This window comes from Panthera onca, chromosome F1 (assembly GCF_046562875.1).
Source record: "Panthera onca isolate mPanOnc1 chromosome F1, mPanOnc1 haplotype 2, whole genome shotgun sequence".
Classification (NCBI taxonomy): domain Eukaryota; kingdom Metazoa; phylum Chordata; class Mammalia; order Carnivora; family Felidae; genus Panthera; species Panthera onca.
This window is the reverse complement of record NC_138355.1, coordinates 50921002-50937860: the sequence shown is the minus strand read 5'-3', so window position 1 is coordinate 50937860 and position 16859 is coordinate 50921002. Positions and strand designations below refer to the sequence as shown.

Below are 16859 nucleotides of genomic sequence, written 5' to 3'. Positions count from 1 at the left end.
TTTCTATGACTTCACATATGCCAACTATTATGCTTAGAATGCCTTTCCCCAAATTCTCTATTAAAAAAATAAAAATAAATTCTCTTATTGGTCCTTCAAGGACCAATTCAAATTATATTCCTTCTAAAAGTGTTTTGGGTACCTGTTCCTATATAGTGAGTTACTCTAAAACATAGCCATTTTAAAACAACAAACATCTATTATCTCACAATTTAGCTGGTAGTTCCAGCAAAGGAAATTTCATGCAGTCAGGATGTTGGCTGGGGCTGTAATGATCTGAAGTCTTGACCAGGCTGAAGAATCCACTTCCAAGATGGTTCACTCACATGGCTATTGGCACAAGCTCCTTGTTGACTGTTGGCAGGATACCTCAGTTCCTCATAACACAAACCTCTCCATAAGGCTGCTAAAGTGTCCTAATGACAGCTGGCCTAGAGTGAGAAATCAGAGAGAGAAAGAGCAAGGAGGAAACTACAGTATCTTTTATGAGAGATACTATCTACTCTGCCACATTCTATTCATTGGAAGTATTTCACTAAGTCCTGATAACACTCAAGAAAAACTTCCATGTTGTGCATGGAGGACTGTCAAAGAATTTATAGACATATTTTTATCTTAATTTTTTTATATTTATTTTTGAGAGAGAGAGAGACAGAGACAGAGAGACAGAGCTTGAGCAGAGGAGGGGCAGAGAGAAAAAGAGACACAGAATTTAAAGTAGTCTCCAGGCTCTGAGCTGTCAACAGAGAGTCCAACACAGGACTCAAACTCACAAATCATGAGTGAGATAATGACTTGAGCTGAAGTCGGATGCTTAATCACTGAGCCACCCAGGTGCCCCTATAGACATATTTTTAAACCATCACAAAAGGCTTCAAGGATTTCCTCAGGAAGTCAATTATGCTTTCCTCTGTATCCCCACAGTGTTTATCGGACCAGTATTGTAAAGCTTTATATGTTATATAATGAATTAATTTTAAAAGACATTTTAAGCTTCAATAGGTAAAGAATAAGTTCCTATTTTGCTATTTCCATATGTGTCAATCCCAAGACCCCTAATTTTATTCAATAAATGGTATTTATTCAATAAATGATATCGGGATAATTGGCTAGTCATTTAGCAGAAGAAAGCTGTAACTATCTTGTTCCTTATATAAAAGTGAATTCCAAGCGGATTAAAGATTTAAATTTTTACATAAAACTATAAATGTACCAGAGAAAAATATGAACAAACATTTCTATCATCTATGTGTGGAAAAGGGCTTTTGGAGAATGACATAAAATCTCAAAGTTGTAAGAAGGAAGAAACCAATAAATAAGAGTATTTAAATAGTAAAGCAACTATATAGAAGAAAAAAATTAAACAATAAGAAAACATGCAAAAAGCAAATACTGGGAAATATTAGTAATGTGATAAACAAAAAACTAATTTTCTTTTTTTTTTTTAATTTTTTTTTTTAACGTTTATTTATTTTTGAGACAGAGAGAGACAGAGCATGAACAGGGGAGGAGCAGAGAGAGAGGGAGACACAGAATCTGAAACAGGCTCCAGGCTCTGAGCCGTCAGCACAGAGCCCGACGCGGGGCTCGAACTCACGGACCGCGAGATCATGACCTGGGCTGAAGTCGGCGGCTTAACCGACTGAGCCACCCAGGCGCCCCAAAACTAATTTTCTTAATATGTAAAGAGTTCTTATAATTAATAAGAAAAAGTGTACAGATAAGCAAAGGGCTTCCATATCAAGAAGGCAGAGCAAATGTTACAATCTCTGCATCCTATAACAAATCCAAAAGGTTATACATCTGCAACTAATATAACACTGTATGTTAACTCTACCGGAATTAAAATGAAACTTTAAAAACAATTATAAAATAATTTTTGAAAGTTTAACTGCCCTTGAAACACAAAGGAAACTCTAAGTGTACTGTAAACTATAATAAATCCTTATATAGGAGTTATAATTAGATATATTTATGAGTAACAGTATCCAAAAAACAACAGCTTAAGTGAGAATTTATATATATTAAATATATGAATATACTCATATATATGTGTGAATATAAATATACATATATCTCACGTAAAAGCCTGCAGGTAGAGTTCAGTATGGCAGCTCTACCAAAGTCTTCATTAAATCAGATTCCCTTCAGTTCTTCAGTGCCATCCCTGGTGTGTGGCTGTCATCCTTATGGTCCAAGATGTCCAACAGATCTCCAGCCTCTATATCTCCATTCCAGGAAGTGTCCAAAAAGGAGCTATTAACTGAAGAAAGTTCCTAACAACCACCACATGCATTTCTGCTTACGTCTTGTTGATTAAAACTTAGAAACAAGGCCTTATCTATGCAGGAGGGGTTAGGGAATATAGTCTTTATTTTGTAAATTCAGACATCCAGCTAAAAAAATATTTCTATGAGAGAAGAAGAATATATATTTCAAAATATCAGCAGCTTCTACATCCACTACAGGTCAAAGCTAAGATAAAAAAAGATTTAAGGAAAACCTCAGCCTAAACCATTACAAAATTTAGATTGAAAGACACAAAGACTGAAGATCATTGGCACCAAAGTCCCAACAATGGCCACGTTCTGTAGAAAATGTCCATAAGCCTTTGTTGCTAAGCCTTTGAGCTGCCCCCAATCTTTACCTTTCCATAATCTAGTTGACCACTTACTCTTCAGACTGTGAGATATACCCCAATATCAAACCAATGGATGATGATATTTTTCTCCCATGAAATTAGCTAGAGTCAGGGGGGTGGGGGAGAGGGGAAAATGGGTGATGGGTATTGAGAAAGACACTTGTTGGGATGAGCACTGGGTGTTGTATGTAAGCGATGAACCACGGAAATCTACCCCAAAAACCAAGAGCACACTTTACACGCTGTATGTTAGCCAATTTGACAGTAAATTACATTAAAAACATAGTCAAATGCATGCATGCACACATAAACACACACACACACACACACACACACACACACACACACATACCCATGCATTACATGCACACACAAAGTGATGGGAGTATTTCTTGAGAAATGAAGAAAAGTTTGGTTTGTGTAGTTTATTAGCATTTACCTACTTCAATAGAAAAAGGCATATTTCTCTGCACCTTTCCATCCCTCTGAATATCACTTCAGGGGTTCAACAGAGGTTCTAAAATATCTAACTGTAATTCCTTTTCTAAAATATCTAATGGTAATTCTTTTGAATTTTGTGTTTTAAATGCAAATATAATTCTATTATTTTCCTACTTAAAATGGTGGGATGAATCTCAATCATTTTTCAGGATAAAGTCCAAACTCCTTTCATGCCATAGAAATCTCCCTGGGACGTGGCCTCTGCATTAATCTCTATCTTCATCTGTGTTAATCTGTACCATCTCCTAACACAATTATTTATTCAAAGTCTACTGTGCGTCAGCCACTGTCCTAAAAACTAGGTAGGATACTCCTAGAATTCAGGAGTGATATTTAAAATATCTAGCCACTAGTACAACATTACATAGACAACTAGAATAAATACCAACCAGCTAGAAACAAGTGATAAAGCTTTTATCAGTGTGTATTATGAGACTATCAACCTGAATACAGCAACAAATATGGCAGAGCCCCTTACCGCAGAGATACATTTTTTTAAAATGGGAATCAAGAACACATTAGCAAGTTATTAAGAAAACTTCAGGTACAGAGGTACCTGGGTGGCTCAGTTGGTTAAGCATCCAACTCTTGATTTTGGCTCAGGTCATGATTTCACGTTTGTGAGATCAAGTCCTGCATCGAGCTCTGTGCTGACAACATGGAGCCTGCTTGGGATTCTCTCTCTTCCTCCCTCTCTGCTCCTCCCCTACCCACTCACTCGTGCTTTCTTTCTCTCTTGCTCTCTCTCTCTCTCTCTCTCTCAAAATAAATAAATAAACATTAAAAAAAGAAAATTTCAGGTACAAGGGTATGAAGAAGATAAAATAGAAAAAATTTCATCTGAGGAGGTAGCATTTCAATGGATATCTGAATAAATAAAATGTGATAAATTGAAGGGTATCCCCGAAAAATGACATGCCCATGTCTTAATCCCCAGAACCCATGAATGTTGGCCATTTGTGAAAAGGGTCTTTATAATAATAATATAATAACATAATCCTTCTTTCCAGCCTTTGTAATTATCCTTAACTCTCTTGCGGTGGCCCTGAGAAGGTTTGCAGTGACAGTGATAAGATACACAGGGATATACTGCCTAAAGAGAATTTTAAAATAATAAGAAAGCAAACTAAAAAGCCCATCTGCTGTTTATTATCACTCTCTGCTGGCAATTCTAAATAATGTCAGTTCTAGAATATTCCGCCTCCGCTGTGGTAAACCGATCCCACTGCCCACCCCCTTGAAGTGTCCACCCCTCTTTTACACCTTCCTCCCTCTGTAGTACTTGGCAAAATTCTGACCCTTTTGGCTATAGCAGTCTGCCTGTTCTGTGTCTAACTCTAAAACAGCTGAATGTGGCTGAAGAAAATTGTTATACGATCCAGCTACAATTCGTGACTTCCAGTCCCAAATGGGCACTAAACACTGGTGAATATTTCACTATACTTCCTTGGACTATTTATTTTCCCATTTTCCCAAATTACTATTTCACACCTTTTTTCTTCCTTCAAATCTGCAATGCCCCTGCCCACTTCTCTCATTATTATCTAATTCATACTTCATTAAGCAAGTACAAGCAAGGACTGAGATGGGAATTTCCTCATCTTTCTAAGACCATCAAATATACCACTTCTACCTGTAAAGTCTACCTTTGTGCCTTTCCTTCTAATAGATGAGATATTCCTGCACCTGTATGCTTCTCCACTTGTGCTTTGGATCACATCTTTTCAAGGACTTAAGGCATACAAATAACCTCCTCCTCTCTCAAATTGATAATTATAAATAATGGATGGATGGATGGATGGACGGACAGACAGACAAATGGATAAGGAGAGGAAGAGAGAGAATTACGTTCCCTGATCACATCTCCTTGCAGCTATAACTCCTCCCCCCCCCTTTTTTTTTTTTTTTGCTTCTTTCCCCAGAAATAATTCTCCAGATTGATGTCTAAAGTCATTCTCTCCATTTCCTTGCTTCCTAGCTTCTCATCAATCTGATCTAACTGGAGTTTGTCACCACCGTTCTACAGGAACTGTGCTAAGCAAGATCACCAAAACCCCCAACACGTCCTAACTGATGTCACTTCTTTTCCCTTATCTCAAGCACTCAGCTATTTTACGACCCCTTCTCCTTGAAACATCTTCTCCTTTTGTGGCACCACATTGTCTGGTGTTCTTCCTGGCTAACCAGCTGCTATTTCTCAGCTCATTCACATCTTTAAATACCACCTCATGCACTTCATTCTTACAAATATCTATTTCCACCTCTGACCTCTCCCCTCAACTCTCTGTCTAAAAGGCATTCATTTCCATCTTAACATGTTCAAACCTGAACTCTTGATTTTCCCCCATATAGGTTCTTCTACCATGTTCCCCTTATTAATACACGATATACAGCCTACCCAGTTGCTCAAGCCAGAAGCCTAATAGTTAGTTTTCTTCTTTTTTTTCTCATATCCCAAATTAAACCCACCAGAAGTCTTAACTTTAAAAACATATCCTACTCTAACCATTTCTTTCCATTCTTTATCATAGTGGTCCAAGCCATCAATGTCTTTCACGCATGCTACTAAAATCTCCTCCTGTTTGTCCATCTATCATTCTTGCACCAAATATTCTATACTCCATAAAAAACAAGAATGGACCTTTAAAAATGCAAATCATGGGATGCCTGAGTGGCTCAGTCCACTGAGCATCTGACTCTTGAGTTTTAGTTCAGGTCATGATCCCAGGGTGCTGGGCTTGAGCACAACATCGGGCTCTGTTCTGAGCATGAAGCCTGCTTGAGATTCTCTCTCTCCCTCTCCCTTAGTGCCTCTTCCCCACTCACACTTTCTCTCTAAAATAAAAAAAAAAAATTAAATAAAAATGCAAATCATATCATGTTTCTTTCCTGGTGAAAATCTCCTGGTGACTTTTCATCACACCTAAAACAAAATAAAAAATGTTCACCATGGCCTAGAAGCCCCTGCACTGTCTCACCTCTACCTACGTGATCTCATCCTATGCAGCTCTCTCTCATTGCTCAATACATTTCAGCAATATTGACCTTTTTTCTCTTTTCTGGTTGTGATCAAGACCTTTCTCAGAATAAGTTCACATCCTAGTTTGCCTGGCTGGTCCAGGTTCGTCACTGTTGTCCTGATGTTCTATCCACTTTAGTATTTGTCCCAGACATATTATTCTGCTTTAAAATCAAGGCTTATTAACAGTTACCAGGATGTTAATAAGCCAGGATGAGCTTGGTAGATCTTCACTTTGTACTTCTAGTTAGTTCCTTGGTCCTGTGGAATATTAAACAAGACACATGTGCAGTGAACTAAGCTCTTACCCTAACAAACTGGTTACATCTGAAAGATGACCATCAGCGAGCATTCTCTGTTTTTCAGACCCTTTACAAAGGAAAAGTTACAAATAAGCTGAGTTCTTCCAAACACTGGGATAAAAAAGCCTAGGGAGAGCCCACTTTTCCAGGTCTCAGTTGATGGTAAGGAGATGCAGTAAATATTTCTACCTCTAATGTAGGATCACCAGAGAGAGATAAACAAAACCTACCATGAAAGGCTATTTCTGGTGTAGTTGCCAGTGGGGCAAGACCTTGGGTAATATCCTGTGGATTACTGGGCTGGGTGTTGAAGTCTTACAGCAAGATTGTCCTCCTTTTTATGGGAAACTAGTAAGAGAGCACAGATTCTGAGCACAGATTACAGCTGATGACTTTTAGCCCTGATTCAGCCCCTGAGGAGCAGGGTAGGTTGTGTGGGTTGGCAGCAATGTTAGTGAAAGGGATTTGCTCCATCTGCCCAGACCACCAAGGCTTCAGAAGGGACTCCCAGAGCAGCAACATGTGTAAGAGTGCTCAAAATGATACCGTTCGGCCCACTCCCAATCTTTAGGAGATAGAAATTTGGGACAACTTCATCAGACTAAGTAGGTAACCCTGGGGTCCATGAGGATATCTGGAGATGAAAAAGAAAAAAATAGGCTGCCACACATTATAAAATAGAGATTTAGAGTCTTATTCATTTTACAGTAAAGAATATTAGCATTTTTTAAACTCTATTCTGGATCATTTCACTTACACTTCATAACACATAATAAATCTGAACACACACTATTAACAAGAGAACTGCTACAAAGCCCCTGATGCCTAGTGCATGCTGGGTAAACAGTAGGCAATATCACTGACTAGTAGTACCAGGAGTACCCACACTATGTAAGGTGCCTCCAAGTTTCCAAGAAGTTACAGACTCCTGTTTACACCTTCAGACTGTACATTCTGTTTGGGTTGTAACTTGAATACAAATGAATTTAAATGATAATGAAAGTCAAAATGAGAGTAGCTCAAAAGTAAGTATTCCAACAATAAATGCTGCAGGGGGTCAATTAAAGGGCATTATTTGGAGCTGGTTAATATCTCTTTATATAAAAATTATTGAATTTATGATTACAATAGTCTATACAAATCTCAGTCAACAAACAAAATAATGCTAACAACATCTCAGTAAAGGAAGTTGTAAGCACCAAGAACAAGTTTAATGTTTTAACCTATTTTCCTAGCCCTTAAAATAATTTACTGCTATAAGTTCAATTAAAGTACATGTTTTTTACATGGCAATGAGAAAGAATGAAATATGGCCCTTTGTAGTAACGTGGATGGAATTGGAGAGTGTGATGCTAAGTGAAATAAGCCATACAGAGAAAGACAGATACCATATGTTTTCACTCTTATGTGGATCCTGAGAAACTTAACAGAAACCCATGGGCGAGGGGAAGGGAAAAAAAAAAAGAGGTTAGAGTGGGAGAAAGCCAAAGCATAAGAGACTCTTAAAAACTGAGAACAAACTGAGGGTTGATGGGGGGTGGGAGGGAGGGGAGGGGAGGTGATGCGTATTAAAGAGGACATCTTTCGGGATGAGCACTGGGTGTTGTATGGAAACCAATTTGACAATAAATTTCATATATTAAAAAAAAAACAAAAAAAAATAAACATTACAAAAACATTTAAAAAAATTAAAAGTAAATAAATAAATAAAATAAAGTACATGTTTTTGGTTAAAGTTTATTTATTTATTTTGAGAGAAAGAGAACGAGTGGGGGAGGGGCAGAGAGAAAGGGGGACCTAAGATCTGAAGCTGACTTTGTGCTGATAGGAGAGAGCCTGATGTGGGGCTGAACTCCCAAACCATGAGATCATGACCTGAGCCGGTCAGATGCTTAACCAACTGAGCCACCCTCAATTAAGGTACACATTGAGCAACAGTAAGAACCCAGACAAAATAAGATGACCACTCATTCAGGGTCCACAATGTTATAGCACTTCAGTAAATTACTGTAGGACCTAGAAACTATCTCACCAATGTCCCAGAATGATAAAACGCAGGAATGTTAATTTATGTAAACCAAGCATACAAGTGACTAATATCAGTGGACAACTTCACATAGAGGAATGTGGTCTAAATAATACAATTTCTTTGGACACATGCTTCACAGAAACAAAATTTTCAGATGAGCTTGGTGGGGACAGGCTCAGAATGAGGGGCAGAGCGGTTAATTTTATGATTTGAATGTTTAATAACATTTGATCTAATGGCCTTATGGGTCCATTTCCTTAATAAGGAAAGAATCCCCAAATAGCTCCATAATTTATGTTGAACACCTAGAACATGGTCTGGCTTGCTGTGGGCATTTAATAATATTTGTTGAATGAATGAGTGAAAGTTTCCCTGAGCAACACTTGGATAATCGTTGGCAAACTTTGTCTTTATATTTTTTTACAATTTTTCCTGAAATGTTCTCAATTGCATTATTCCAATTGACACATTTTTTAAATGATATATGAACACTTTTAATCCTTTATACTCAACATTCACTAGCTGGAAAGCCAGTTGTTCTTTTAAAACAGAGTTTCTTGGGACACCTGGGTGGTTTGGTCGGTTAAGCGTCTGACTTCAGCTCAAGTCATGATCTCATGCTCTGGTCCATGAGATCTCGTGGTCTGGTCTGCGTCAGGCTCTGTGCCGACAGCTCAGAGCCTGGAGCCTGCTTCACATTCTGTGTCTCCCTCTCTCTCTGCCCCTCCCCAGCTTGTGCTCTGTCTCTCTGTCTCTGTCTCTGTCTCTGTCTCTGTCTCTGTCTGTCTCTCTCAGAAATGAATAAACATTAAATTTTTTTTTATTTTTTTTAAACAGTTTCCCACCTTCAGCACTGTTGAGACATCTAAACCGATCATTCTTTATTGTGAAGCGCTCTCCTGTGCACTGTTAGATGTTTAGCAGCATCACTGACCTCTATGCACTAACACTGGTAGAACACACACACCCTCCTGTGTTTCCTGTTAATATTTACCTTTGCAATGCATGATAACACTTTGCTTCATGGTTTTGACATAGTTCACTGCAATAAGACTAAGTGAAAAGACGTTTGGTTGGGGGTAGGGAGAAGTAGAGTACAAGCAAGGTTTGGGGGAGGAAGAACAGCTAAGAACAGTTAAGAACAGTTAAGCCAACCAAAAATGTCCACAGGCATTGCCAAATATCCCCTTAGCACAAAACTAACCTCAATTGACAACCAGTTCTTTAAAGCGATATAGCTGCTCTTATCTGTTAAGTACTAATTTCAGAATTTAACTGTCAAAAACAATGTCACCGTGAGGTTTTGGAGTCTTCCCCATGTCTCTCCTAAACGCCACCCTATCTCCCAGGCCATTACATAGATACACTATAACCATTAGTAATTTCAGGGAGAGGGAAAAGAAAATAATTTGGGAGGAAACCAAGCCCTTATTTCCTATTCAGCAGAACAGATTTTTTTTCCCCTGCATGTGCTTCTCCTAACAAAACGGGAACTTCAATCCCAAAGAAACTCTCAGGGACTGATGGCCTGTTCTCCCTGCCTCTTGATAAAGGTCTCAGCAAGTCACAGATACTTTTCTGTTTTAAAGTCAGATTTCGCATTTCAATATCTTTTATTATGCCTTAGACTTAGATCCAATTACCTTCAGAGACAATTTTTTTTTTCCCTTCATCCTGAATCTTTTCTTCACTTACCCAGTCAGGAAAGTCAGAAAAGCTTAATGTGCCAGGAGTCACAAAAATGCCATTCTGATAAGCACTCAGAGCAAGGACATGTGTCTAAAAAAAGCTTTAGGTTATTTCAGGAACTTACTAAAAGAGGTTCATAAGCTAAATGTTTCAGTCAATAAATTTGGTTTAAATGTGAACTGGGTAATAGGATAACATCAGTCCAAACTTCAGGACTTTTCCACTTCAAAGAATTGCCTAGGAGAGATTCACAGGTTACTTCCAGTTACTTCCAGTTGCAAGCCTTGCTGCAGAAACTACTCTTTCTAAATACTTAAATGTAAAGAATAATAAAGGGCAACAGCCAGAAACGTAGACTCACAAAAATTCTGATCATTGTTCTTTCCCATCCGAGAATTCCTTCAGCCTAAACTAGGATTACAAGTAAAATAGATCATTGATTTTGAACAGGAGAAGCAGTGAGTGCATGACCAGCTATCAATTGCCCAAGATGAAGTCTCTCCTGGCTGGTATTGTCTTGTTTTGTTTTGTTTTTTAATTTATGATTTTTTAAGTAAATGCTTAGGACTAAGTATTATTTTTCTCAGAGAGAAAAGTATAAAAATTGAACTGACCTATATGACTTATCATAGTTAACAAACCAATTTTTAAAAGGAAAAGAAATTGCTATAAAACAGATTGCTGAAAAAGATGTGAAAATCAGATAAAATTTAAAAGCTTCCCTGGGTAAAAAGGGGTAATTGGTCTGGGTAATTCCACTTTTGTTATTTATTCTAGTAACTGCGTGATTATAGACACATGACTGTTCTATTTAATTTGCCAACTGATTTTTCCAGGGCATCTACGTTGTTTGATTTTCTAGAATTTCTTCATTTATCAAATAGAGATGATGTTGATCTTCCTCATACAGGGACTGATAAGATGAATTTAAAGCATCTATTCTGAAAATATATTATGCAAATTGAAAATTTACTTTCTTAAAGAGCATATTAATCATGTGGTTGGTGTTTAGTAATTGTTCGATATCGTTCTTTCTTCCTTTCTTTGTCCCTTCCTTAGTCTAGGAACTAGTCTGGGGACTAGGAAAAGCACTGAGCCAGGAGTCAGGAAAACTATTCTCCTACTAGACTGTCACTAACTACTTGAGATCAGACAAATCTCAGTGTCCTCACCTTTAACACAGAGTAACATTATTTCCCTTCTCTACTTCATATACTTTTACGACCATGAAATGAGATAAGGCATGTGAAAAACACTCTCAAGTTGTAATATCCTTCATAAAACTAAGATGCTATTAGCCAGGACTTTAAAGTAAAAACTAAAGTAAAAACTTGGGCCTATGAAGAATTCGTCATAGCGTCTATCATTTATAAATCTTAGATGACCTTCAGTTTTTAAGGACTCCAAGTAGTTATTCATCTTTCCCTAACCCCCTGAGCATATATCAGTCAAAAATCACTAGCATTATGTTCCAGGAGCCTAATTCTTATTCCACAAAACCCTGGGGGACCCAAAAAGGATAAAAATCTGACCTATGTTAGTGCCTACACTCATTATATAACAGTGCACATACCAAACATTTTCAAAATATATCTCAGAATAGCAGAATAGCAAAACCAGTTCTCACGTAGCAAAATTAACACAGACCTTGTCAATTTTCTCTTCTCTGTTAACTTGTCATACTCTCAGACCCTCATTTATCAATGTCTTTCCTGTTGACGTCAACTTCATGAAACCCTGCATCTGTTGTGAATATTGCTGGTAAGCTTTGCATTACACTTGCCCTGGATATTAGTGATAGTTAATTACCAGGACTGATATTAAGCAGGGAGGCAGTCACGAGTAGAAAACGTATTGGCTCTCAATCCATTAGTGGATGTTGTCCTATCCTGATGGCTTTTGCATCCCTGTGCACTAAATGCAGAAACCAGGATAATGAATGGTCAGGAAAGGAGAACACCCTATTCCTACCTCAAAAGGTTGCCGTGAGTATAAAAATGAAATTGTTCTTGGCATACAGTAAGCTTCCATAAATGTTGCTTATTTGTATTTTTAAAGATACAAGGCAATAAGCAGAAGCCATTTGGCATAAACAAGGAGAGATGGAAGAAGTAATCAATGGTGAGGTAGGAAAAAATCTACAGAGGGAAAGCAAAGAAAGAGGTGCTGAGTTACCAGCATGACAAGTAGAATTACCTTGGGCTCCCTCGCTGATCTGGGACACTGTGGCCTTGCTCAGTTTCCTGGCTCTTTTTGCAGACTCCGAGGACATCGTGACAATAGACTGCTATCACCTGAGGTAACCGAAGGATGTCTCAACCCTGAAATAACAAAACCATCTATTTGTTAAATTTTAATCAACCAGACCTGCTCTGAGAAGATACTGACAAAAGAAACACTCCCTTCACCTAATGAAAGAGCCTTTTTCTTTTCCGATTTAATTGGGTCTCTGACCTGTTCTGTTCCTTGAGATTCAATAGATCTCAAAGGATACTTTCTCCAACCTTCATTTTTTAAAAAAAATCCTTAGTAATACATTAAGTATATATAACACTCCATAATTTATGAAGAATTTTATGCCACATTCACAAGAGGAGAGTGTATCAAGTCCTGGGAATGAAATCTTGGAATTTTCATTTTTAATAAAATGACCTAGATGAGTATACAGCTTCACAATTTTTCACCTATTGAATGAGAATCAGATTCCAGTTTTGTCTTCTCAGGAGTATTCACCTGTCATCGGAACTGAAGTTGTGGGTATTTAAAATCTCTTCAATCACACAAGGTCTTTTGGTTTATTACATAAATTACTAATACCATCCATGGGTTTTTCATTAATTAACTAATCCATTATTCTATTCAATAGTGATATTGAGCATGCAATTAACATGTGTCAAGCAATGTATTAGAGGCTAGGTTTTACTAGCTCACCTTTCAAGGTCAACCTTTTACAGACCAGAATTACATAGCTAGGGTACCCATGAGGAGACCTGTCCATGACAACCCAAACTGAATTTCCCATAGAGACATCAATTCTATAATAAAAAACATTTGAAATTCTAAGTAGACAGAATTAGAATTCAAATCCCAGCTCTGCCAGTCTTGACTGCTATTTATTTGGAGCAATTTCTCCAAACATCTATAAAATGGGAATAATAGCACCTGTCTCATGGGATGTAAGGATAAGAGACAATGCTAACATATGTAAAGTGCCTGGTCAGTTTTTGGCTTGTATAGTTGATGCTTAATAAACAATACATATTTCTATTATTAGTAAAGGAGGCAAGACCAGACTTTTTTATAAGGGAGAGTCTTAGAAACCTCGATATCCTGTATTATCAATATTCCCATTTTCCAAACAAAAAGAAAATGCTTAGAGAAAAGTTAAATCATTCATCCATGTAACAAACTTATTTGGCATTTACTATGTGCCTGACCAGAGCTAGTCTCTGCACGTACAAGGATGAAGAGGATAGTAACTAAACTCAAGCACTCACTGTCTCACAGAGGAGATACGTGAGAATGTTAAATGCCCCCAAAGAGGGAAGCCCAGGGTTGTGGGAGCACATGAGTGAGCTCCTTCAGGACACTAGTGAGAGTGGGTGTCAAGGCAGCTCCCCAAAGGGGATGTCCTAGCTGAGTCATGATGGAAGTAACCTGACAAAAAGTGGTTCATCAGTGGCAGCCTGGCCTTGAAACCAAATCCTTGTCCCCAAAACCAGTGAACTTCTCACTATACTATAGCTCCTGTGATTAGATTCAACTAACAAGTACTTTTTTAGCACTTGCTTTACAGAAAAGTCTGTAGTAGGTGGCAAGAAAGGTGAATAATTACAGTTCTCTTGTCATGAAAGCAAGAGGAACTAAGACAGACATACAGATAACCAACTCAAAACGTAAGTGGCAAGAGTTTAGTATTCACAATCAAGTGTTGGATGTTCTACTTCAGCTTTTAGCTGGTTTTCAGATTTTCAACGTGGAGGCAAGTGATTCCACACATCCCATGTGGTAACGGGCCAATACCACCACAGATGATTCCACAGATGTGAATACCACCAGGTAGCAAAGCTAACGGGATATGATTCACCACTTTATCTGTAAATTGTAATACAGGTTCTTTAATTTCTGCTTCACACAAATTAAAAGGAGCTTCTTTTCTGACTTGTAGGTGCCAAGAATTCCGTATTTCACTGTACAGAGTGCTTCTGCTTACTTTAAACTGTTTACTGGTAAACCTATTTAAACTATTTTATTTAAGGCAACTACATCTTTGTAGTTGAAATTTTCCTTTAGTTTTCTTTTCAGTGCTTTCTTCATCAGATTTGGGGATCAGAATTATGCTTGCCTCAGGAAATTATTGAGAAAACTTCCCACCACCCTGTGCTTTGGAGCAATATAGGAATTATCTGGCCCCTAACAGTTTTATTCGGTTCTTCTAAAAATTCTGTGGAACTCTGAAGTCAGTACTTACTAACAGCAGTGCTGCCTGATCAGTACAGATTCACCTTCAGAATCCTTTTTTTTTTTAATGTTTATTTTTGAGATAAAAAGAGAGCACAAATGGGGGGAAAGGTAGGAAGAGAAGAGAAGGGAGGACCCAAAGTGGGCTCCATGCTGACAGCAACAAGTGAGGTCATGACCTGAGCCAAAGGCAGATGCTCAACCGACTGAGCCACCCAGGTGCCCCTCAGACTCCTTCTTAACACAGCATTCCACATAACCATTAAGTGACAAACACAGATCAGTTAATCTAGTTTCAATCTTTCTTCTACGGTTGACCCTTGAACAACATGAGTTTGAACTACAGCAGGTCCACTTACACGTGGATGGTTTTTCAATAAATACAGTACAGTACTCTAAATGTTTTTTCTTCCTTATGATTTTCTTAACATTTTCTTTTCTTTAGCTTACTCTAGTGTTAGAATACAGTATACATACAACATACAAAATATGAGTTAATCAACTGTTTATATTAGTGGTAAGGCTTCCATCCAACAGTATTAGTGGTTAAGTTTCGGGGGAGTCAAAAGTTATATGCAGATATTCAATTGCAAAGAGTGAGACCCCCAAGCCCCTCATTGTTCAAGGGTCAACTGTATTAGAGATGAATTTAAGGGGCACCTGGGTGGCTTAGCTGGTTAAGCCTCTGACTTTGGCTCAAGTCACGATCTCATGGTTCATGGGTTTAAGCCCCATGTCGGGGTCTATGCTGACAGCTCAGAGCCTGGAGTCCGCTTGGGATTCTGTGTCTCCCTGTCTCTCTCTGTCCCTCCCTGATTTACACGTGCGCATGCACGCTCTCTCTCAAAAATAAATAAACATCAAAAAACAAAAGAAATTAATTTAAAGGGCACCTGGGTGGCTCAGTTGGTTAAGTGTCCGACTTAGGCTTAGGTCATTATTCTGCAGTTCATGGGTTCCAGCCTCGCATCAGATTCTCTGCTCTCAGCACAGAGCCTGGAGCCTGCTTCAGATTCTGTGTCCTACCCACTCTGTCTCTGTCCTTCCCCACCTCTCTCTCTCTCTCTCTCTCAAAAATAAATAAACATGTTTAAAAAAAGAAATAAATTTAAGTTTTGAATTATTTTCTGTGTATGGCTTTGACAAAATCCCATAGATTTTCATATGTAATTATCCCCTTTTTAATAATTTCTAAATAGTCATTGACTTTTATTATTTCCTCCTTGGCCTATAAGTTCTTCATTTAGTAAAATACCCATAGAAAGTAAAACCTAGGGAAACTTACCATGTGTGTCGCTGGTACAGTTTCCAAAATAATGTCACTTTACCCTCACCTATTGTCCCTGAAGCACACCCTTGTTTAAACCTCTACTGGTTTATAATGGAAACCTTGTCAGGTTACAATGAGGAATCATCCACTTACTTCTCAAGAGGCCCCAACATACCTGCTGTTCAAGTCTCCTCAGGTTTTGCTTCAGTTGATCTCCTCTGTTGCACACATTCCTGAAGTTCCACATTTCTCTCGTGTCAGTGGTATCTTTCTCTCTTTTCCAGTGGTCCTTTAGAAGTTTTCTTGTTTCCTCCTTTTTTCTTTTTTTCTTTCTTTCTTTCCTTTTTTTTCTTTTTTTTTTTTTTTTTACAATTTTGCTTCTTTTGATGGACTGTGGAGAAGCAAAGAAGGTAAATCCATAGGCTCAGAACAGGATTGTGAAGGCAGAAACCCAAAATCTATTTTAACTGTTTCAAGTGCCACCCATGTGTCCATACCCTTAGTAAGGCTTTCCTGTTTGCTTTCCTCTTCTTAAACCTGAGACAATTATCTAATTTGATCATTATATATGTTATACGTTCTATATACTGTTATAATAAATTTGAACATTATGAGCCAAATAATGCAATAGTGTCTATGTGTGAACAGGAATTCAGAGCTTAAAAACAGTGAAAATATGAAGAAAAGTATTTTCTATAATTATGAGATTTAAAACCATTAAGCAACGTTTTGTCCATTTGCCTAACAGAAGCAAAAAGAGGAATCCCATTACATAATGGTCCAAAATGAAAATTCCTAAAAAGTCTCAGAAACAAGGTACTTTTAAATATTTTTTTTTATTTTTATTTTTTTATTTTTTTTTTTTTTAAATTTTTTCTTCAACGTTTTTTTTTATTTATTTTTGGGACAGAGAGAGACAGAGCATGAACGGGGGAGGGGCAGAGAGA

At 37.8% G+C, this 16859-nt stretch overlaps 1 long non-coding RNA gene across 1 annotated transcript in view; it reads right to left on the bottom strand.

Moving 5' to 3' along the window:
• The window catches only part of LOC144614815 (uncharacterized), a 374779-nt gene extending 358285 nt beyond the window's left edge, over positions 1 to 16494 (bottom strand). Inside the window, exon 1 of the long non-coding RNA XR_013553010.2 lies at positions 16088 to 16494. This is a non-coding gene — a long non-coding RNA (uncharacterized LOC144614815). The remainder of the gene's footprint in view (positions 1 to 16087) is intronic.
• Between the last annotated feature and the right edge of the window lie 365 nt (positions 16495 to 16859).